This window comes from Taudactylus pleione, unplaced genomic scaffold (genome assembly GCF_031769625.1).
Source record: "Taudactylus pleione unplaced genomic scaffold, aTauple2 ptg000256l, whole genome shotgun sequence".
Taxonomy (NCBI): Eukaryota; Metazoa; Chordata; class Amphibia; order Anura; family Myobatrachidae; genus Taudactylus; species Taudactylus pleione.
In genome coordinates, this window is record NW_028284658.1 from 19,181,689 (window position 1) to 19,205,795 (window position 24,107).

The 24,107-nt window shown below is 42.5% G+C and overlaps 1 pseudogene; it reads right to left on the reverse strand.

The window, feature by feature from the left end:
- Positions 1-6,166: 6,166 nt before the first annotated feature.
- LOC148515007 (uncharacterized) lies at positions 6,167-22,758 on the reverse strand (annotated as a pseudogene).
- Positions 22,759-24,107: the final 1,349 nt, after the last annotated feature.

The following is a 24,107-nucleotide window of genomic DNA, read 5'->3' on the forward strand; positions in this document are numbered from 1 at the left end:
AAAGTCAAATTATTACATCCCAGATGACACACTCCCAGACAACATCCCTATGATCCTCCCAAACAACATAAATACCACTTCCCAGACCACAATAATTAATATACTATACACCCAGATAAATATTATTACACTAACCCAATGATAAAATGAATACAGTAGCCACCATCCTGATATCTTTAATAGTTGACCTGCCATAGTTAACAGCAATATATCCCTCATTTATTATCTAGTCTTGAAAACAAAGCTCTGTTCTCTGTGTGAAGAAGAGATGAAACTGAATTCAGGGGAGACTGAAGGGGGGGTGGGGATTTATTGAGGTGAAAGAAAGGATATTTAATCTGTGTTGCAGTGCAATGCAGCACATTAGTGCCTGGTCCTAGGGTAGGATCAGCCATCAGGAAGTAGAGCACCAATTGGGCTTGCTCCCCTTTAGCCCAACCCCGATACTTGCCATAATGTTGATCTCCTGTTATGTAACCTAGTCACCTTGCTGTTGACAGGCCTCCCCATTGTCAGCTGACTCCTAAATGTTTGCAAGGTTGCCTAACAGTTCATGACAAGTTTTTATTTATTTATTTTTAATAATTTATCATGTGTGTGCTACAATGTGTTAATAGTGGTCTTTTAAGAGGTGAATCCTAAGCCCTGACCTTATTAGAGCCACTGTAATTATCAAATAGAGCACATAACGGCCAACACATCCATTACACCAATTCATTTAATATTAATAGCTCCCGCCCTACATTGTTCTTTAGGAGTTTACAGGTCTGTCTCAAAAGGTTTTCTAATAAATAGATTTGCACTGTTCTCAAGGTCTACAGGTCTGATTTATTTCCAATTATCAAGTTGGCCTGAATGACCGCTTGAAGTATTTGATTCATTTGCAATACATCCAATACATTTGTGGTTTATTGCATAACCAGGTTGTAGAGATTGACATTATTAATTTTCAAATGATATATTATAGCCTGTAAAGTTACATTTGTGGTATTAATTTACACTAAGATGATTTACACACCTTCTAATTCACAATTAATGCATCTAATATTCTAAATAATAGTGTAAAACAATGGCCCTGATTCAGAGCCGGACGCTCTGACCAGAGCGCTCGCTCTGAATCAGGGCCCACCTCCATTAATATGGAGCGTCCTCCTGGACGCTCGTATAGCTGTGGGTCACCAACAACTGCGAGCAAAAGCCTGCTTCACTCCCAAAGCCAAAATCACTCCCACTGACACTAGTGATGTCAGTGGGGCCGGCTTGAGATGGTAGGCGTTCCCTTGGGAATGCCTCCGTCTGGCAGGCACGCCCCCGACACGCCCACCAAAGGGGGCGTGCTGTCAGTCAACATCGACAGCACGCCCCCTTTGATGAGACACTCAGAGCGAAGGAAAGTCCTTCACTCGTCGCGTCTCGCGCATGCGCACGACGGAGCTCCCTCCGTCATGCGCATGCGCAGTGCAGACCATCGACCCACTTGCGAGCGGACAGCCGCTCGCGAGTGGGTCTGAATGAGGGCCTATGTACCTTATAAATATATAAAAACAAATTACATAACAAAATCCATTATTTTAAAAGGTTTTAAAAGCAAGTCTTACTAGTCTGACAAGAACATTCCATGGCCACTATTATTAACAGTGGAGACCCATGAGAGTCTTTAGGATCTCTCAATGTAAAGGTTAAATAAATACATCTAGATACATCTGTGTGTATATTCATTTTAGGGAGGTACAAGATAAGGTAGTCATTTGAGTTACAATATTAATGGGGAGTGAACCGCGCTTCATAGATGTGGTGGCAAATGTGTGGGGGAGGGGGGAGGGAGGGAAAGGTGGAGAATGACTGGAGCATGGAAGGGGGAGTAGCAACAGGTGTGGCACTGTTAAGTAGGGATACCTGGTCCTACTTTAAAGTCAAGGGTAATGAAAGGTTACACATGCGCTCCTGTCTTCAGTGCGGGGTTGTGGGTGGAAGGTAACTGGGTACCAGATAGCAATGAAGGAGTGACTGAGGTAGTGTAGAGATGTTAGGCATGGATATGGGGTATTAGAGGTATAAATAATAATAAATTGGTGGCTATGGTGTGTGGTAGCTGATGCAAGTAATGTGAGAAATGAAAGGCAGACACCGATGCATAGGACCAATCCTTTTATTTTAGGAGACACAGTGCTTCTCTAGGATGGTGGAGATGGTGAAAAAGTCTGTCCAAATACAGTCTTAACTAGTGCAGTAAGGTTACTGACCCCTGTGTGTTTATAGGGGATGTGGTTGACTTGGTGGGGAGGTGGGTGGACCCTTTTAGGGGACTCCTTACCATGCAGTTCGGGACCTGCATGTATCCAGTCCTGGAAGGATCCTGCACTGGATCAGAGCCCAGTGCTGGTTGGGCTAAATACAGGGGACCCCTACGTCTTCTGTCCCCTGTATTTTGGCAACAAGGGCTGGTTCTGAATAGCCTGGTGCTGGTTGTGCTTAATACAGGGGACCCCTATATCGTTTGTTCCCTGTATTTAGCACAAACAGCACTGGGTCTCCAAAGCCTGGGGCTGGTTGTTCTTTTGGGAGGGGGGGGGGGGCATGCCATTTTTTTACATTTTTACACAAGTTATTCATTTTTTTTAAGACAGAAACACAGACAGATCTCATCGATCCATCCTTACATCTGTGTCATTGACACACAGATGCATGTAGCACGGATTTCCCTGTCATTTATGACATCATTCAGCATGCATACACACAGAACGATGTCATGCAAATCGTGAAAGACAGGTCACTGATCTTTCTGCATGTTGAACAGATCAGCGACCACGATCACCGACCTGCGGGAGCGCGCATCGCATCGTTGTCATACCCACACATGGCACTTTTTAAATGATATGTTGTTCCAATCGGTCGAAAGCAGCCATATCATTTAAAAATCATACCATGTGTGGGGGCCTTAAGAAGACTGGTGAGTGCACCCCTGATCTTTATCTTTGTAAGGACTCATACAGTATGTCCTGTATGGGTAGCTACCCCAGCATGTTATGGACTATGACATGAGTGTGGACCTCCTTGGATTTATATATGTATATGTATATACATATATTTATTTGTCTGTTTAAAAGCATGTATCCAGTCCTGGAAGGATCCTGCACTGGATCAGAGCCCAGTGCTGGTTGGGCTAAATACAGGGGACCCCTACATCTTTTGTCCCCTGTAATTTGGCAACCAGGGCTGGTTCTGAATAGCCTGGTGCTGGTTGTGCGTAATACAGGGGACCCCTATGTTGTTTGTTCCCTGTATTTAGCACAAACAGCACTGGGTCTCCAAAGCCTGGGGCTGGTTGTTCTTATGGGAGGGGGGGGGGGGGGGCATGCCATTTTTTTTATTTTTACACGTTATTAATTTTTTTTAAGACAGAAGCACAGACAGAACTCATCGATCCATTCATGCATCTGTGTCATTGACACACAGATGCATGTAGCACGGATCTCCCTGTCGTTTATGACATCATTCAGCATGCATACACACAGAATGATGTCATGCAAATAGTGAAAGACAGGTCGCTGATCTTTCTGCATGTTGAACAGATCAGCGACCACGATCACTGACCTGCGGGAGCGCGCATCGCATCGTTGTCATACCCACACATGGCACTTTTTAAATGATATGTTGTTCCAATCGGTCGAAAGCAGCCATATCGTTTAAAAATTGTACCATGTGTGGGGGCCTTAAGAAGACTGGTGAGTGCACCCCTGATCTTTATCTTTGTAGGGACTCGTACAGTATGTCCTGTATGGGTAGCTACCCCAGCATGTTATGGACTATGACGTGAATGTGGACCTCTTTGGATTTATATATGTATATACATATATTTATTTGTCTGTTTAAAACATATTTTTCCTCTTTCTGTGGAACCAAGTTCGGGCCACACATGTGCAGATTATGCAGCTGTTTCTGTGATACGTTATTGTTAAATTACAGTGATAAGTGTGATTAAAAAAACCAACCCAATTGCTCGTTATTAATATATATGCCAGCTAATATGTTTGTTACAGCTCAATTCCTCCTGGCCTGGAATGAAGCTTTAAGGAATCATATCTATTTAAGCAGTGGATTTTCAAAACTCCTGATTTTTATAAGCTGTCCATTAATTTATTGCAATTAACACTTGTAAATATAACCCGTTAAGCTAGCTTACAACTAATAAAAAACGACAAGACACCACTGCAATTGGTTTAAAATTAAACTGTATTTATTTAATTAATTTTAATTTAAATAATAAGGGTGGCAAAGAAGGACGCTACCACACACCAGCTCTAGCCAAATTGACTACCTTAAAAAATTGGGGGACGACCAAAACGCCCCCCCTCTATAACGGCATAACCCGCGTTGTGCAGGACTCACCACCCCTTACTCTGGCACAGTGTGGATGCTCCGTAAGGAAACGCCCGCTGTCCTCCCGCAGGGGTAGGACATACCCGCCATCTTTCAAAATGGTAAGTGCCTCACAACGACCACTTATGCCACTTGTGGCCGCTGGCTAGTAGCGCCTTCCCGCCTTGTGATACCTCTAAATCTTATTTTAAAGGTTAGTAAGACAAACAACATATAACTTATAGCCTTTTGGGTGGGTGGCTGGGACTTCCAAACTGCAAAGAGGCTGGACTCTATTCAAAACCTTCCTTAAATAGTTATTAAAAGGTATACGCCCTAAAACCCATTCATAGGCTAAAATCCTATGTCCGTCACTACCAAACAAATCAACTAATCTACATAGCAACAGGTTCCCATATAACCAATTACAAAAAATTAGGACACATATGCTTCGTGCCTATACAGCCCTCAGCTAATTTAAGCTGTCCATTAAATTATTGCAATTAACACTTGTAAATATAACCCGTTTAGCTAGCTTACAACTAATAAAAAACGACAAGACACCACTGCAATTGGTTTAAAATTAAACGGTATTTATTTAATTAATTTTAATTTAAATAATAAGGGTGGCAAAGAAGGACGCTACCCCACACCAGCTCTAGCCAAATTGACTACCTTAAAAAATTGGGGGACGACTAAATCGCCCCCCCTCTATAACGGCATAATGCGCATTGTGCAGGACTCAGCCCCCCTTACTCTGGCACAGTGTGGACGCTCCCTAAGGAAACGCCCGCTGTCCTCCCGCAGGGGTAGGATATAACCGCCATCTTTCAAAAGGGTAAGTGCCCCACAATGACCACTTATGCCACTTGTGGCCGCTGGCTAGTAGCGCCTTCCCACCACGGCTAGGTTCTAAAAAAAAACGCAGCCCCGCCACCCTCAACTACCTTACGACTACAAACGCCCCTAGTCCTTATCCACGAAGAAATGAAAAAATATCCTTGAGGAAAACTTTTACACCAATGTCAGAAAGATGCACCCAGTCTGGCCTGAAGTATTGTGGACTCTGTAATGTCAACAACTGATGCCTAACAATTACTCCACCTGAAGCAGACACATACTTAAAAATAGCCGCATTAACCTTTTTCCTACATTTGTCTATGGCCACCAGATCCCTGAAACCTCTCCAAACAAATCTAGGTATCATTTCTGACCATATCACATGAGCCTCTGGCCAGCGTGCAGCCACCTCTGTCAAATCCGCCTTAACTTTCAAAATCAAATCAATACCTTTCACCTGCCCAACATCATTACCTCCAAGGTGCACCACTAACCATCGTGGTCTCCCCCAAAGACGTTCCTTCTTGAAGATTAAATCCAAAAATGCTGCCCACCTTAAACCACGCACCCCTAACCATCTAACCCTACGCCCTTCCAACATCAATGAAGCCTTCCTAGCAAATGGATGCCTTTCGGCCCAAAATATGTAGGAGCGACCTACAATCCACACTTGCTCCGTTGATGTATGGGACGCTGTAAAAGAAAAAATCCCTAAACGTCAGTATCCATGCCCAGAAAACCAAGTAACTGAAACGATTAATACGAAAATTGAGTTAGTACGAAATGATAAAAAAACCAAGTGAAGGAGAAAAATAAAAACCTCCCGTGGACCTTGAAGTTCAGCCAATTGTAATTAGACCCCCTCGGAGGAAAATAAAAATCCTTTCACACCCCCTCTTTTTGAATGCTAGCCATTCAAAAACTGACGGGTAAGCAACGCTTTTGGGCTAGCGCAAACGGCGCAACTTCAAACCTTATCCAAACGAACATGTGACTTAAAAGCTGCAGACTTCCATCGGCCCATCTCTTGGATGGCCGATGCTGGCAAACCGCTGGCTGCTGCGCAAGTGGCCGTCCCAATGCGAAATGAGTGGGTGCCGTAGTCCTCACTTTTCAATCCCAAGCTAACCAAACAACGCTTAAAAACTGATGCAAATTGAAATTTAGTAAGGGGCAGAGAGTCCGCATGTAATAAAAACTGTCCCTTTACTGCCGGCCGCCGCTGCAAGTAATTCTCAGCTAATCTCAATGGGCAAATATCGGCTACTACATTACTTTTAATAGACAACCAACGGCCCTTTCCCATTTGATCCGTCTTGGACCGAGGGATCTTACATAGAACCGCCTCATCCTTAACTACAACATTTTTAAATAATAAACCAGTATCACTGGAACGCTTACTTGATGCCACTAGCTCACTAATTCTAAAGGCCCCAAAGAAAGCAAAAGAAAAAGCCACTTGAAACAGAGCCGTCTCAAAACTTGAATCCGCTACCGACCCAAGGATTTCTAACAAATCTGTTAACAAACTCAAATCAATAGGCCTGCGCGAGTCTGCCGGCGATGGCCTCTCTTTAGCCCACCCTTTAAGGGCCCTTGACAAAACAAATGATTTAGTGGGATCTGGAACCTGGTTAAGCTTAATAAAAAAGGAAATTCCTGCCAAAGCTGAAGCCATGGAAGATTTTGACCTCCCTTGACTATAGTGTCCCCAAACAAACTCCATCAAACGATCCTCCACCGACTTACCCTCCCGCTGGCGACTACCGCAAAAAGCCTCCCATTCGTGTCAAGCAGACGAATAAGTTCGCAGTGTAGATGGCGCCAAGGATTTCAGTGCCAATTCCGCTATGCCTGATCGATAATCTGCTAGACATAAGGAGGACACGTTAATCCACGGGGTTCAGCTCTTGGCACCAAGTTTCTAAACTTATCGAAGTTGAAACGGGATAAAGCATCCGCTATCCCATTGTCAACCCCGGGGACATGCTTAGCCGTAAAATTAATATTAAACTGTAAACACTTCAAAATTTTAATTTTAATTACAAAAAATTAGGACACTTATATGCTTCGTGCCTATACAGCCCTCAGCTAATTTTACAGATGAACACTTTGGCTCTACTCGGTTCTTTCGCTAAATTAGCGCAAGTTCTGATTTATCTTATTGGCTATCCAAAACATGCGAAAGCCAGAGAGCCAATAAGATGCCATTTTCAAGATCTGAACATAACCAAGTAGAACCAAACCACTCATCTCTAAGTTTTATCAGTTTTGTCTACCATTTTTAAAAAGGCAATAATAGCAAATGCAAAATCAGGCTTTTTTGCATTAAATATCATTGCCCTTTTAAATCTGGCAGGCAAAATCTGAAAAATCAGAAGTTTTGAAAATCCACTGCTTAGTAAATATACCCCTAAATCTATTAATTATGAAACGGTAAACCAATTTGCCTTCAAAAAAGGTTCAGCTTTCAGTCAGTAAACAAACCCTTAAATAATTCAAGCCTAGTGGATACCTGAAGCTACGTATGAGACTTAGTATAAATGCCATCCTACACCGAGGGATTTAGCAGAGACTTCTTGAATTTAAATGCAAGTAAGTTGAAAGCTCCACACACTATTCTTATGTTATAAGAGTTAATAAGGAATATTTCTAGAACTCCTTAGATGTACATATACTTTGTAGCTACAACATAAAATGTCAAACAAGTAATGTGATGCCTGCTCTAAATTTTCCTTTTAAAAACCGATAATATATGCATTTATAACACTGCAGCCTGTACACTATAAACATTGATGAACTAGCATGCATTTAATACAAATAATTAATAATAAAGTATGGGATTTACAAAATATAACCTATTCATCCTGGGTTCTACCTTATTTATAGTAATTACACAGTACAGACTGAGTAACTGAAGCAAGCAGTACAGCTGTCAAGTTCATAGCCATGTTTGACTCTGCACGGCAATCTCACATTGATGCCTCAGGCCATTTGACGTTGCTGAGGGTTCTGAAAAGATGAGTCACCACAGGCCCCGTGCCTCACTAGAGCTCTGGAGAACTGACTGAAGCAATTTGTACCTGACAATCATGAAGTCATTTTCTCTGGAATACTTGCAGTAATTGTTCATTTTTATGGTTCTTACCTTCATGAGGCCAGTGTTTTCCTCTAATGTGTTTACTATAGCATCGCAGAGCTTGTGACTGCATTTTGTGGAGTACATTTGTTTGGGAATTTTGACTAGTGATGGAGTCACGCATGTCACAGGCAGAGGGAATTATTTGCCCTACACTTTAAATATTATTAGCTAATTCAGGGGTATTATTCTGTCTGTGGGTTACATTTTTAATCCACTGATCTAATGATATACTACTTCAATGGTAGTATATAGAGTAATAGGTGGTTCTGACATACCGGATGTTGGCCACTAACTTGCACAGTGAACACAAACAAATGTATATTTATTAATATTTATTTATATTAGGGGTGTGCACCGGCCGCTTTTCGTGTTTTGTGTTTTGGTTTTGGATCTGGATCTTTCTTCGTGTTTTGGATCTGGATTGGTTTTGCCAAAACCACCCTTCCGTGTTTTGGGTTCTGGGTTTTGTGTTTTGGATCTGTATTTTTTTTAAAAAAAGCATAAAAACAGCTAAAATGACAGAATTTGTGGGTTTTTATGCTCCTATTCAATTATGAACCTTAATAACCTTCATTTCCACTCATTTCCAGTCTATTCTGAACACCTAACACCTCACAATATTGTTTTTATGGCCAAAAGGTTGCACCGAGGTAGCTGGATGACTATGCTAAGCGACACGAGTGGGCGGCACAAACACGTGGTCCATCTAGGAGTGACACTGCAGTGGCAGACAGGATGGCAGTTTGGAAAACTAGGCCCCAAACAGTACATATTGCAAAGAAAAAAAAGAGGTGCAAGATGGAATTGTCCTTGGGCCCTCCCACCCACCCTTATGTTGTATAAATAGGACATGCACACTTTAACAAACCAATCATTTCAGCACCAGGGTCTGCCACATGACTGTGGCTGAAATGATTGGTTCGTTTGGGCCCCCACAAAACAAGCTGGCAATTAATGTGTCCCTGCACAAACTGGCTCTACGGAGGCAAGATGTCGTCCTCATCCTCCTCATCCACCGATTCCTTGGATAAAACAGGAAAAAGGGATTTAGGTGTCCCTGGACTGCTTACAGTCTTAGCCAAAGTTTCTGAACTTGACAGTAACTTTTTATGAACGCGCTGCAGGTGCCGTATAAGGGAGGATGTTCCTAGGTGGTTAACGTCCCTACCCCTACTTATTTCACCTTTACATATGGTACATATGGCAAGACAGTTGTTGTCCGGATTTGGATAGAAATATTGCCAGACCAAAGAGGTGGAATGTTTGGTCTTCTGCCCAGGCATGACCGTGATGGGCTTTTTCATCCCACGGACAACAACTGTCTCCCCCGGAGCCTGATTTAAACAAACCACATCACCATCAGAATCCTCCTCGCCAACTTCCTCCTCAGCGCCAGCTACACCAGTATCCTCATCCTGTTGTACTTCAACAGTGACTTCTTCAATTTCCATATCATATCAGAAAGTGGACTGTGGGTGCTCCTTTCAGCACTTGCAGGGGGCGTGCAAATGGTGGAAAGAGCCACCTCTTCCCGTCCAGTGCTGGGAAGGTCAAGCATCGCAACCGCCACCACACTTGGACTCTCCTTGGGGATTTGTGATATCTTCTTAGAATGCACAGTTCTTCGCTGTGCTTTTGCCAGCTTAACTCGTTTGATTTTTTTAGCGGGAGGAGGGCTTCCATCGTCATGTGAAGCTGAACCACTAGTCATGAACATAGGGAAAGACCTTAGCCGTTCCTTGCCACTCCGTGTCATAAATGGCATATTGGCAAGTTTACGTTTCTCTTCAGATGATTTAAATGTTTTTTTTAAGGTCATTTTCCTGAACTTTGTCATTTGGGATTGTATGTGCCCTCGACTATGACATTGGGCATCGGCCTTGGCAGACGACGTTGATGGCATGTTATCGTCTATGTCATGACTAGTGGCAGCAGCAACAGCACTAGGAGGAAGTGGTTCTTGATCTTTCCCTATTTTATTTTTATCGGAGAAAGTTTGGTCCTCCATTTATGTTATATTGATATATACGTGCGGCTAAGGCGCACACAAACACAGAAAATATTTTTTTATTTTTGCTGGAGAGTAGTGCACTTTGTGGGTTACACCACCCTTTAAGAAATGAGCCAGCCGGCTCTTTACTTATGGGACACAGGCGCACGCTTGGCGCTGCTCCTTTGTTGATGCACGTGCAGCCACAGTGCACACAATTCACAAACACAGAAAATATTTTTTTATTTGGTTTGGAGTGTACTTTGGGGGTTACAGCACCCTTTAACGGTCAAGCCAGCCGGCCCTTTACTTATGACACAGGCGCACGCTTGGCACTACTTTGTTGATGCACGTGCGGCTACTGCGCACACAATTCACAAACACAGAAAATATTTTTTTATTTGGTTTGGAGTGTACTTTGGGGGTTACAGCACCCTTTAACGGTCAAGCCAGCCGGCCCTTTACTTATGACACAGGCGCACGCTTGGCACTACTTTGTTGATGCACGTGCGGCTACTGCGCACACAATTCACAAACACAGAAAATATTTTTTTATTTGGTTTGGAGTGTACTTTGGGGGTTACAGCACCCTTTAACGGTCAAGCCAGCCGGCCCTTTACTTATGACACAGGCGCACGCTTGGCACTACTTTGTTGATGCACGTGCGGCTACTGCGCACACAATTCACAAACACAGAAAATATTTTTTTATTTGGTTTGGAGTGTACTTTGGGGGTTACAGCACCCTTTAACGGTCAAGCCAGCCGGCCCTTTACTTATGACACAGGCGCACGCTTGGCACTACTTTGTTGATGCACGTGCGGCTACTGCGCACACAATTCACAAACACAGAAAAAATATATTTTTTTTAGCACTTGGGGGGAGCACCCCTGATGGACAGAGCACCCCCTGGACAACACTACAGCACCCCTCTAAGACTGGGACACTGCACAGGACTTTGGAGTGGAGACAGCCCCTATGGACAACTGACTGCACAACACAGTCCAGCCAGCCCCTATGGACTTTGAAGTAGTGGACACAGCTCCTATTAACAACAGCAGCACAGCACAACACAGCCAGCCCCTATGGACTTTGAAGTAGTGGACACAGCCCCTATGGACAGCAGCAGCACAGCGCAGCACTGCACAGCACAGCACAACACTACTCTGCACTACACTACACTACACTACACAGCCCAGCCAGCCCTAACTCCCACCCTCCCTCTTCACTGTCCACAGCCGAGTGAGAAAATGGCGCCGACGCGGGTACCTTATATAGGATCCAAAACCCGCGAGACCCGGAAGGCGGGATGATGACGTTTTGCCTCGATTTCAGATCCGAGTCAGGCAGGAAAAGTCGAGCCTGACCCGGATCAGCCTCGGATCGGGGGGTTCGGGGGGGGTTCGGATTTCAGCAATCCGAACCCGCTCACCCCTAATTTATATAGCACTAGTATATTACATTGTGCTTTACAATTGGGAACAAAACAGTAATAACATGAGACTGGGTAATAACAGTTGGGTTCGGTATATGTGTTCGACGGTCACGATGTTTACATTCATTATGTCAACATGAAAATGTCGTCATATTCACAATGCTGATATACAGCACTTCGACTTGGATGTTATGTTGACATTGTCATCATGATGACATAGTGTTTTTTTTTAAATTATGACCCTCATGGTACACTAAGGGGGTATCCAATTAGTAGTGCTAAGTAGCACTGCTAATTGATTGCGGCGGGGCTATCCTATTAGCCCCGAAGTGCAGCCCGACGCCGGAACTTATCGTGGATATTTTTTAGGACCTGTTGTGTGCCGAAAAATAATCCACGATAAATGCAGTTTTTTCACCACTTAAATTGCGAAATTACATAGGTTCACGAGCTTATCGCATGTCCTATGTGTTTTTGGGAGAATTATCCTATTATTTCGACCAAAATAATAGGATAGAGTGAAAAAAATATTGTTGAAAAACGGGGATAGTCCCTGTTTTTTGGCAAATGCGGCTGTCCATTAGCACCCGAACTATGTTCAAGGTTAATTGGATACCGCCCTAACACTAATGGCAACCCTGACCTTATTGCTAACCCTAACTCTAGCCCTAAACTTCCTAGAATGTCAACATTATGACAATGTTAACAACTCTAATATCGTAATTTTGCATGTATCAGCATTAATGATGTCAACATTTTAACCATGTTGACAATGTGATGCATACTTAAGAGACAGAGAAGTAAGAAGGCCCAGCTTGCAAGCTTACAATCTATTATAATACTGTAGTAGGAGATTCAGGAGTTATCCTTTTTCCTATTACTAATCAAAACAATTATACAAATTTCATAGATCGGTACGATACTAATTATTATTAATTATTGGGTAAAACACAATTCTAATTTTTTATTGTTATTTTGTCATGTTGAACCACGTCTCCCCCTGTTTTGTGTTGAGTTATTCTGCAGCTTTGAGCTTAGTAGATATGTTTTTCCTCTGTAGTAATCAAAGAGAGAAAATAGCATAACGATAAATTGCTAAGGCTCTCGCATGGCCTGGTCTCTCCATTGTCCAAGTTCAATCCAGTACTTGCCCAGTAATGTACTGACCAAACAGAAATGTAGTGGCCATTTATCCTTAGACAGTGTATGACATTACCAAACATAATACACAAGAAAAAGAATAGAATTGTCTACTGTTGGCACAAAAAAAGGAGAGAAATTTCTATTAAAATATAACCTTTTTTGAGTAATAGTTTAGTTATGTTCTGGGGGTGCTGCCCTAGACAATTAAATTAACCAAACATAACACACAAGAAAAAGAAAATAATTGTCTAATATTGGCACACACTTAAATTGAAAATATAAGGAGAGAAATTCCTCTTAAAATATAACCTTTATTGGTACAGTATAAAACATTATATGCAGTGAAATATTAAAAACATAAAAAGAAAGTGATACAAAGTTGGAAATGTGAGGTAATAAAATCACGCTATTACATTGAATGCTGCTATTTTTGTATTAAATTATTATCATTCCATCTGTCTAGTTGATAGTATAACTTATTCTGCTGGAAGCAAAAGAAGTCCTGATATTTGGGGACCGCTATTAATCTAGCATTTAACTGTCTCACTGATGCTGCCAAATTGGGTTGTTCATTACACTGGTCCATCTATGTAATCCAAATGGGAATTATACTAGTAAAGGCAGGAACTTTATTTAGGACCACATATATACACTACCGTTCATAAGTTTGGGGTCACTTAGAAATTTCCTTATTTTTGAAAGAAAATCACTGTTTTGTTCAATGAAGATAACATTAAATAAATCAGAAATACACTCTATACATTGTTAATGTGGTAAATGAGTATACTAGCTGCAAATGTCTGGCTTTTAAAGGATTATCTACATCGGTGTATAGAGGCCCATTTCCAGCAAACATCACTCCAGTGTTCCAATGGTACATTGTGTTTGCTAAGTGCATTAAAAGACTATTGGATGATTAGAAAACCCTTGAAAAAACCCTTGTGCAATTGTGTTAGCACAGCTGAAAATGGGTTTGCTCATTAGAGAAGCTATAAAACTGGCCTTCTGTTGAGCTAGTTGAGTATCTGGAACATCACATTTGTGGGTTCAATTATACTCTCCGAATGGCCAAAAAAAGAGAACTTTCATGTGAAACTCGACAGTCTGTTCTTAGAAATGAAGGCTATTCCATGCGAGAAGTTGCCAAGAAACTGAACATTTCCTACAACGGTGTGTACTACTCCCTTCAGCAGAGAAGATTACAAACAGGTTCTAACTGGAGTAGAAAGAGAAGTGGGAGGCCCCGGTGCACAACTGTGCAAGAAGACAAGTACATTAGAGTCTCTAGTTTGAGTAATAGACGCCTCACAAGTCCTCAACTGGCAGCTTCATTAAATGGTACTCGCAAAACGCCAGTGTCAACGTCTATAGTGAAGAGGTGACTCCGGGATGCTGGCCTTCTAGGCAGAGTGGCAAAGAAAAAGCCATATCTGAGACTGGCCAATAAAAGGAAAAGATTAATATGGGCAAAAGAACACAGACATTGGACAGAGAAAGATTGGAAAAAAGGGTTATGGACAGACGAATCGAAGTTTGAGGTGTTTGGATCACATAGAACATTTGTGAGATGCAGAACAAGTGAAAAGATGCTGGAAGAGTGCCTGATGCCATCTGTCAAGCATGGTGGAGGTAATGTGATGGTCTGGGGCTGCTTTGGTGCTGGTAAAGTGGGAGATTTGTACAACGTAAAAGAGATTTTGAACAAGGAAGGCTATCACAATTTCCTCCTCCAACAGGACAATGATCCAAAGCACACCTCCAAATTATGTGAGAACTATTTAGGGAAGAAGCAGGCAGCTGGTATTCTGTCTGTAATGGAGTGGCCAGCGCAGTCACCAGATCTCAACCCCATTGAGCTGTTGTGGGAGCAGCTTGACCGTATGGTACGCAAGAAGTGCCCATCAAGCCAATCCAACTTGTGGGAGGTGCTTCAGGAAGTGTGGGGTGAAATTTCTTCAGATTACCTCAACAAATTAACAGCTATAATGCCAAAGGTCTGCAATGCTGTAATTGCTGCAAAAGGAGCATTCTTTGACAAAAGCAAAGTTTGAAGGACAAAATTATTATTTCAAATAAAAATCATTATTTCTAACCTTGCCAATGTCTTGACTATATGTTCTGTTCATTTTGCAACTCATTTAATAAATAAAAGTCAGTTTTCATGTAAAACATAAAATTGTCTGGGTGACCCCAAACTTTTGAACGGTAGTGTATGATCCAGTCAATTCAAAGAACGAATACTTACAATATATGATATCTCTATATTTCTATATTTATTTTTTGTATTTTTAATGAATTATATACTTTATTGGGGATTTTCCCCCTCTATGGGTTACATTGATTTACCTAACACTTGTCTGTAATTAGAGTGATGCTTACTCAAATAACTTAGTACTGATAATAATTTAATACAAAAATAGTAGCATTCGATGTGATAGCGTGGAGGTGCCATTGCCAGAAGTGGTGAGTACTAATTACCCGGGCCTGGATTTATTGGAGGAGATTGGTGGGAGCCCCGGTCCGCCTCCCCTCCCTTCTTACCTGTCAGCATCAGAAGCCTCTCTCCCCAGCACATGCTGCTGTATGCTGAGATGTGGTGGGTCCAGCCAGGCTGCTGCTCAGTTCAGTTCATGTGTGGGGGGGGGTACGATCACACTCCCCCCGGATCTTCCCCTGGCTGAGAGGCGCAAAGCGCAGATTATAATATTAAATATTTTGTAGGGGATGTGGCCACGCCTGCATGAATAGGCCACACCCCCTAAGTACCCTTGCCTGGCACCACTCTCTATGGCTCTGGCCATTGCTAAGGAGCCTACTTCCCCTGTACCCAGTTCACACCTACAGCCAGATTAAGGTGTGGCCCTGCAACCAATTTGATCACTGGATTGATCCACAGCAGCTTCTGCCCTAAGACTTTCCCTCTATACTGCTCACAGTGAGCTGAGTCGTGAGGCACTACAAGGTGGTATAATGTAAACTAGAGGCACTGTATGGCATAATGTGAACTGTGCACTGTGTGGCAAAATATGAACTTGGGGTACTGTGTGGAATAATTTGAATGGAGGCCACTGTGTCATAATGTGAACAGGGGCACTGTGTGGCATAATGTGAACTAGGGCATTACTGTTATGCATAAAATCCACTAGGTCACTTATATGGGGTATAAAACCACTGCAGAGAGAGATGTCTCTACAGAAGCATTCGTGCACGAGGCCCTTTCCAAATGTTGCATGGAGCACACAAAGTTCTAGTTATGTCCCTGTGCATGATCCCTACAGGAAGATGCACGTCAGGTAGAAGTTATGTACATGTTTGTTAACTTGCTTTTCTGTGAATGCAACTTGCATAGCTTTCATATACTTAACAATGTGCTTTCAACAGGCATTTACGACGTTGAATGCGGTAGAATCTAAAAAGAATATATACAAATCTTCTATACATTTTGTGTGCTTATGTGTTTTAAGTCATATGGATCACAGCTTTGTGTTTCAAGAGCAACAGATGCCTAGATAATGGGAAATATTCTGGTCAGGAAACTAATATTTCACAACTTTATAACATTTTTCATCATCAATAGTTATATATTATATGATGAATAGCAAACAGCTTATAGTACTGGTGAAACAATCAACATAGATAGAGCTACAGAACATCAATACTTAGTGCAATTTACTTACCCTATTTCTCCCACCATATTCTGCATGTCATATTTAGGCCATTGTGCTTTGGAATGCTCATGTTTTATCCACAGCTGTCATTCCCTATTACCTTTACATTACCAACACTACCCTCTGTGTCGCTGTTTTTATAACTTTCTAGACTAGAACATTAGGAGCCAGGCATACACTAATGGACTGATTTAACAAATGGAGAATACACTCCTGCATAGCCTGACCAGCACAGATACACAATAAACCTCTGTAGCTGCTAAAAGCTCTGGATTGTCATTACAGATAACAGGAAAGGCTGTCATGGGTATTTTTTCTGAAATGAACACACTTAATTGAATCACTGAAAGTTGTACAGATGCAGTAGAAGTCAAACCTCACTTTTTATTATATTTTCCAGTTAAATTGTATTTTCTACCAGCTGAAGGAAAGATAAATGTGTATATACAGTATAGTGGTGTGGCTTTGATAAATGCTCCCACTAAATTAATTCCAACTTGTATTTCATTCAAATTCAGTCGAATGTTTGTTTAAAAATATTTCAATAACTAGCGTTTGCCAGCAGCTTCACTCCGCGTTGATTTCTGTTATTGCTCAGTGGAACTAATTTTGCAAAGACAGTAGCGGCATCTACTATTGTGATGTATATTTTATACTGTACATATTGATCACAAAATGTCTTTGTAAACAATATTTGCAGTTTTTCCTTCAGGGAATAGCACAAAAAGATGCTTGGGGCTACTAACTTGTGAGCAAGCCACGTAAAGCTGCCCACGTAAAGCTGGTCCTGAGATCTACGCCTGCAGTCCTGCGACTTGTTGATCGTCACAGCGAAGCAGACGCTTACAGGAAACTGTAGGTGCTTGAATTGAAAAGAAAAATTGTTGGGGATAAGGGGTATACGTGGTATAAACTAGGGATGTGCACCGACTCTCGTGTTTTGGTTTTAGATCTGTATCTCCTTCGTATTTTGGATCTGAATTTGGTTTTTGCAAAACTGCCCTTGCGTGTTTTAGTTTTGGTTTTGGATCTGTATTTTATCTAAAAAAAATCATAAAAACAGCTAAAAATCACATAATTTGGGCCTGTTTTTGTTCCTACAGTATTATTAACCTCAATAACATTAATTGACACTCGTTTCCAGTCAATTTTGACCACCTCACAGCTCACAATATTGTTTTCATCCAGTTTAGGCTCATAATTTGCACCAAGCTAGATGGCTGACTAAGCTAAATGGCAGCAGTGGATGGCAGTTAAACTTCAAACATGGCACATAAGGAAATATGTTTTTTTTTATTAATCAAGAGGCCTAAGGGAGATGGAGTATGCATGTAGTTGAAGGCAGGGAAAGGAAGGGTTGATTCATAATAAATTTAATTTAAGTTTTGGATTCCAAACAAATTTATGAGGGAGAGAGGTGGGGAGTCCTTTTCAAAGAACATTTGATTCATTCACATCAGTCCTTAGCCCAGTTGAGCTCTTGTGGTGGTCCAGTATTTTTTTTTTAAATTAAAGGGGCGTGCAGGAGATGCTGTCTGTGGCAGCACACAAAATGGAAGCTCTGAACAAGAAGGGGGCAGAGGAATTTTTAAAGTCTGGTACTAAACATCTGTTATCATTGTGCTTCTGGTATTATGAATGGGAAGGCTGGGAGGGGAGGAGAAAGAACATCTCCAAATACCATCACAAAATAGCCTTTCCATTTGGTGTTTGAGTTGCATCTTACCAAACATGGCTGTTATGGTCAAGGAAAACCATGCCTAGGTTGGTATCTACAAATCAAGTTTTGAAAATTGGCGTAAGTGTATTTTGCAAGTAGACCTATTTGTGATTTTAGTTGAAATAAATACAGTATGACACTATAAAAAAAAGTAAGCATCAGAGCAGCGGCACAAAAGCACGACAGTTTAGAAAAATATAGGACATCTATTTAACAGGATGCAGATATTATGCCAGAGGATGGGTTGCCGGCAGTCAATATACCTCGCCGCAATCCCGCCGCATGGGCATAATGCCGATATCGCGATGGACATCAGGATACTGATGTCGGCATCCCGACCGCCGGAATCCCGAACATCTAGACAGTGGGTAAGTATGAAGGTAAGCCGGGGATGGGGGTGGTTAGGATTAGGCACCCCCAGGTGGACTTAGGGTTAGGCACCCCCTGAGAGTGTTAGTGTGTGCGGGGGGGGTTTAGGGTTAGGCACCGCCCCAGGAGATTTAAGTTTAGGGTGCCGGAAGGGGGGGTTAGGGTTAGGCACCACTGAAGGGGACTTAGGGTTAGGCAACCCCCGGGAAGGTTAGGTTTAGGCACCACTAAGGGTGGGTTAGGGTTAATGGGGGGCAGGGTAGGGTTAGATTAGTTACCTAGTCGCATCGGGATCTCCTGCTGTCGGGCTTCCGGAAGTGATATTTGAACTGGCGACTAAAGAGCCGTCGGTATATCAATACCATTCCCTATTAAACTTTTGCAACACAGCAGTGGCAGACAGGATGGCAGTTTCATAAACTATAAAATCAAAAATGTCAGGCAGCAATTCTCCAAACAGCACATAATGCAAAGAAAAGAGCTGCAAGATGGATTTGTTCTTGGGCACAGTTTAACAAACCAATTACTTCAGCGACATGGACTGCCAATTGTGGCTGAAGCGATTGGTCTGTTTGGGCCCCCACAAAACAAGCTACCAACAGGCAACTGACATTGCTGGCAATGATCTCTCCATGCACAAACTGACTTTACAGAAGCAAGATGTTGTCGCCATCATCATCTGATTTCTCACCCTCATCAGTGTGTACATCATCTTCACACAATATTAACTCATCCCCGCTGGAATCCACCATTACAGGCTCAGGTGCCTCTGTAGTTTGTGGATGTAATTTTGATGAAGCCTCCTACGCTGATCGCTGAAAAGGTTTCTGGCTGTGCTGAAAGCTCTTTCTGAGTACACACTGGAGGGTGGGCATCTCAAGTAAAGCAAAGCCAGTTTGTGCAAGGGCCTCCAAATTGCCTTTTTTTTCTGCCAGTAGTGAAACGGACTGTCTGACATGCCTATTTGGGCGCTATCATTAAAATAGTCCTCAATCATTCTTTGAATGGTGACCGTATCAGATGGAGTTATGGTAGAGGTCTCATTAATTGTAGGCAATTCTTTTAGACCCGACCAGATGTCAAGACTTGGTTGTGTTGACTCATCTGCATCACCAATGGTTCTCTTTTTGGGGAAAGTGTAGTTTTTTTCCTGGCAGCCGCACTTGCTGAAGGAGGAACCATTGCTGCATCATGTGCCACTTGAGCTGACAATTTGCTTACCAACAGCTCTTTGCATCTCTTCAGATCTGTAGGCCTGATTCAGACCCGCTCGGGAGCGCATAGCGCAAGCAAGCGGGTCGATGGCTGGGCAGTGCACATGCATAGTGTGTATACTGCGTGTGCGCGAGCCCCGGAGAGAGCGAGAAATCACTGGAGGCTGGAATTTAAAAAAAACTGGCCCGCCCTGATTCAGAGCGAGCGCTCGCAACTAGCGAGCAGCTCTGAATCAGGGCCAGTGTCCATTGGGAAGAAAGACACAATGTATGAGCCGGTCTCCAAAATGTATTGCTCCAATTGGTAGATCCTGACAACCCTTGGATCCTAGCAAATAAAGGACATGATCTACAAGTCCGACATACTTAACAAAATCGCTTCATTTCAGCTTCTCCTTCAGTTTCTCAAGCTTCTTTTCCAACAGTCTAATGAGGGGAATTATCTGACTGAAGCTGGAAGTGTCTGAACTCACTTCACAGGTGACTACTTCGAAGGGTTTCAGCACTCTGCACAACATGTAAAATATTTTCCACTAAGCTTGAGTAAGATACAGTCCTCCTTCTCTTCCGATGTCATAATTCGTTGTGTAGCTTTGGTTGGCTTTATGCTGTTCCTCCAACCGCTCAAGCATATAAAGGGTGGAGTTCCACCTCGTAACTACCTCTTGCTTCAGCTGGTGCCAGGGAAAATTTACCATTTCTTACGGGCTCCAGGCCACTCGCAAAGGCTGTGGGTGGTCACCCACAGCTTACCGAGTGGCCTGGTTTAAAAAAAAAAAAGAAATTCCCTGCCCTGATTCAGAGCGAGCGCTCGCCAGTAGCGAGCGGCTCTGAATCAGGCCCTAAGTTTTTTAATGTCCCTGTACAGGCTGGTAATTGCTTTTCTAGTGAAGTGGAACCTAGATGGGATTTGGTAGTGGGGACAGAGGACCTCAATTAACTGTCTAAAACCCACTGCACTAATGGCGGATATCAGAAACACATCTAATACCAGCATAGATGTTATGGCGTCAGTCATCCACTGTGCAACTGGGTGACTTTGCTGCCCTTGCAAAAGATTGTTTAACAGTCATTTGTTTTATAGAACTACTACTAATAGTCTTCCTGGTCCCCTTCTGGGATAAAGATCCACTCCCAGCAGCAGAAGCAGGCATAGTGTTTAAGGATTCTTCTCAGGAATCAAGGATAAGGGAGGACTGATTTAGCCTTATCAAATTGGATGCAGGACTACTTCCGATCATGATTGAGGATATTGTTGATGAAGGTGTTGGTGGTGGAGATGCCAGGTGCTTGGATCTAGCAGAGAGAAGGGAGCTAGCTGACGTTGGACTGCTTGTTACTTTTTTCACCAAAGTTTCTAAATTTTGCAAACAGTTTTGATTGATACGCTGTAGATGACATAACAGGGAGGAGGTTCCTAGATGGTTAGAGTCCCTACCTTTACTTACTCTGGCATGACAACGGGTATAGATGGCTTGACAATTGTTGTCTGGATTTGGGTAGAAATGATTCCACACGTAAGAAGTGGATTTTTTGTTTTATGCCCAGGCAGACAATGGACTTTTCGTTATTATAGGCAACAACTGTTTCCACTGGGGTCTGATTTACACAAACAACATCCTTATCAACAACATCCTCACATCAATATCCTTATTAGCGTCAGCTACACATATATCCTCATCATCCTGGTGCACTTCAACAGAAGCATCCTCAATTTCTATGTCAGAATGTTGACTTTTGCAGCTCATCCCCACATTTGCAGAGGATGCACAAGTGGTGGAAGTAGGCTCCTCTTTGAGTACAATCATTGGCTCACACATGGCACCCGCTGACACACTTAGAATCTCCTCAGGGATTTGTGACATTTCTGAGTGCACAGTTGGTTCCTGTGCCATAATGATTTTCCTTTTTTAAAAATGTACAGGGAGAAGGGCTTACATCATCATAAGAGGCAGAACCACCAGTCATAAATAAAGGCCAAGGCCTTAGCCTCTCCTTGCCACTTCATGTGGTGAAAGGCATATTGCCAATTTTATGTCTTTCTGCAGCTAATTTTCCCTTTGATGTTTTTTCTTTACCACTGTAAAAGATTGGTTCTTTGATTTTAGATGCCCTGACTTAAGCCCTGTATGCCCTTGGGTATCAGCTTTAGTAAATTTTGTAAATGGACTAGTATCATCTTGACTGATGGCACTGGCAGCAGCTCCAGCACTAGTATGTGGCTCCTGCTCTCCTCTCAACTGATCATTCTCCATATCAACAAATGAAGTGGGGTAGAGCACACACATCAATTTGTACCATTTTAAAAATTACACTGCGGTATCAATGACCTATAGTGTCACATTATTTTTTATGAGTAAGAATAAGACACTGTGCTACCACTTACAGTGTCACAAGATTTTTTATGAATAAGAAAAGAATAACACACTGCGCTACCACTTACAGTGTCACAAGATTTTTTATGAATAAGAAAAGAATAACACACTGCGCTACCACTTACAGTGTCACAATATTTTTTATGAATAAGAATAACACACTGTGCTACGACTTATAGTGTCACTTTATGTGGATGATAAACTGCGGTCTGACCAGCAGTGTCACCGAACAATAACAGCATAGCTAGCACACACAAAAAAACCTGAAAAAATATATATTTTTTGTGGAATGCTAATTTATTTTTACTTTTATTTTTTTTACACTGGGGAAGAGCACCCCTGGACAAGGCATCTCTAGTACTCGTTCATCTCTAGTATAAACACAGTCTCACCTGTGGCAGATCCCGTTAGAATCTGTGCCTCAATTAGGTTCTTCTGTAGAGCAGTGACTTCAAGTTGGGTTCCGTTGCATAACTTGCGCAGAGTCAATTTCCACAGAATCATGATCGGAACACCAACTTTCAGTGCAATGCTGTGCGCTGGAAGTCGAGTTGGACTAGCTTGAAGATCCCAAATCTGTTGCTACTTAACCTACAGTAGCACTTAAAGGTTGCAAGTAACATGAGCAGGGACTCTATGATATGTAGTATTTGTCTTGGTGCGCCATCTACTGGATTGACATGTATACTGCATACATATATCTATTGATTTCTATATACATATTGCGTTCAGGGCTGTACAATATATGTATAAGTAGTCATTTTGGATTTGAGGAGCCTGTGCAAATCCTGCTAACATTTTGTTTGCCTCTGTAGTTCATAAACAGTCCCTAAAAGTATATTTGTCTTAATAAATTATATTTATATAAATATATTAATTTTTGACTTGAGGAGCCTGCACAAGCAACAAGCGTCTGTTTTTTCCTTTATTGCTCCTCTCCCAGATATCACTTTGAGATAATACCTCAGTTTCTTTCTAGGTGACTAAGCTGTACAATATTTTCCCAGTGTTCTGCGCATGCACAGTAGACTCTGGGCACTAGAGTGTGCCCGGAGTTTACTGCGCATGCACAGAACACCGGGAAAATGGCGCAGCGGCCATATTCCGGCGTTCTGCGCATGCGCAGTAGACTCCGGGCACACCCTAGTGCCTGGAGTCTACTAAGTCTCCGGTGGCTGACTAGCCATGTCAGTCAGCTGCCAGCCACCGGGTAGAGAGGAGGGGACCCCGCACGGGGAGTGCACACAGGCCCCTTCCTCTCTTGAGACGCCCCTGCATAGTCCCAAGGAGTACATTTCTCCCCAAAAAAATCTATGTACAGACACAACCATTACAACTTTATTATAAGTAAAATGCCTCATAAAAACTTGAGAATTACTCTGCATCCTTTGCCACCAGGTATCACACAGATTTTATACACAAACTAACTATGCTTTTTTTATGGGTTGAGGTCTGTTAGCTCATAGGCTTAAAAAGACAGAACCTCCCCCAAGCATATCAATTAAAGGGCACCTTGGACAAGGTGACACATATACAGAAGGGTCTGACCAACATACAGGGATACACACTGGAGCATACACCCCTTCTTCTCACCTCACATGTAAAGGAGTTGTCACTCTGAGGACTGCAGCAGCTCCACCCCTTCCTATCAGCTATGGTGCCTGCAGCAGTCCTGTCCCCTTCTTGGAATCCACCCTTTCCCTTTCTGGCCTGCAGCTGTTACTTAATGGTCCTGTGCCCCTCCCTATCTGGCTCTGCTGAGTTTCTTATAGATCCTATGTAGGCCCTATCTGGCTCTGCTGAGTTTCTTATAGATCCTATGTAGGTGGTACACATAAGGTCAGTTTAAGAGA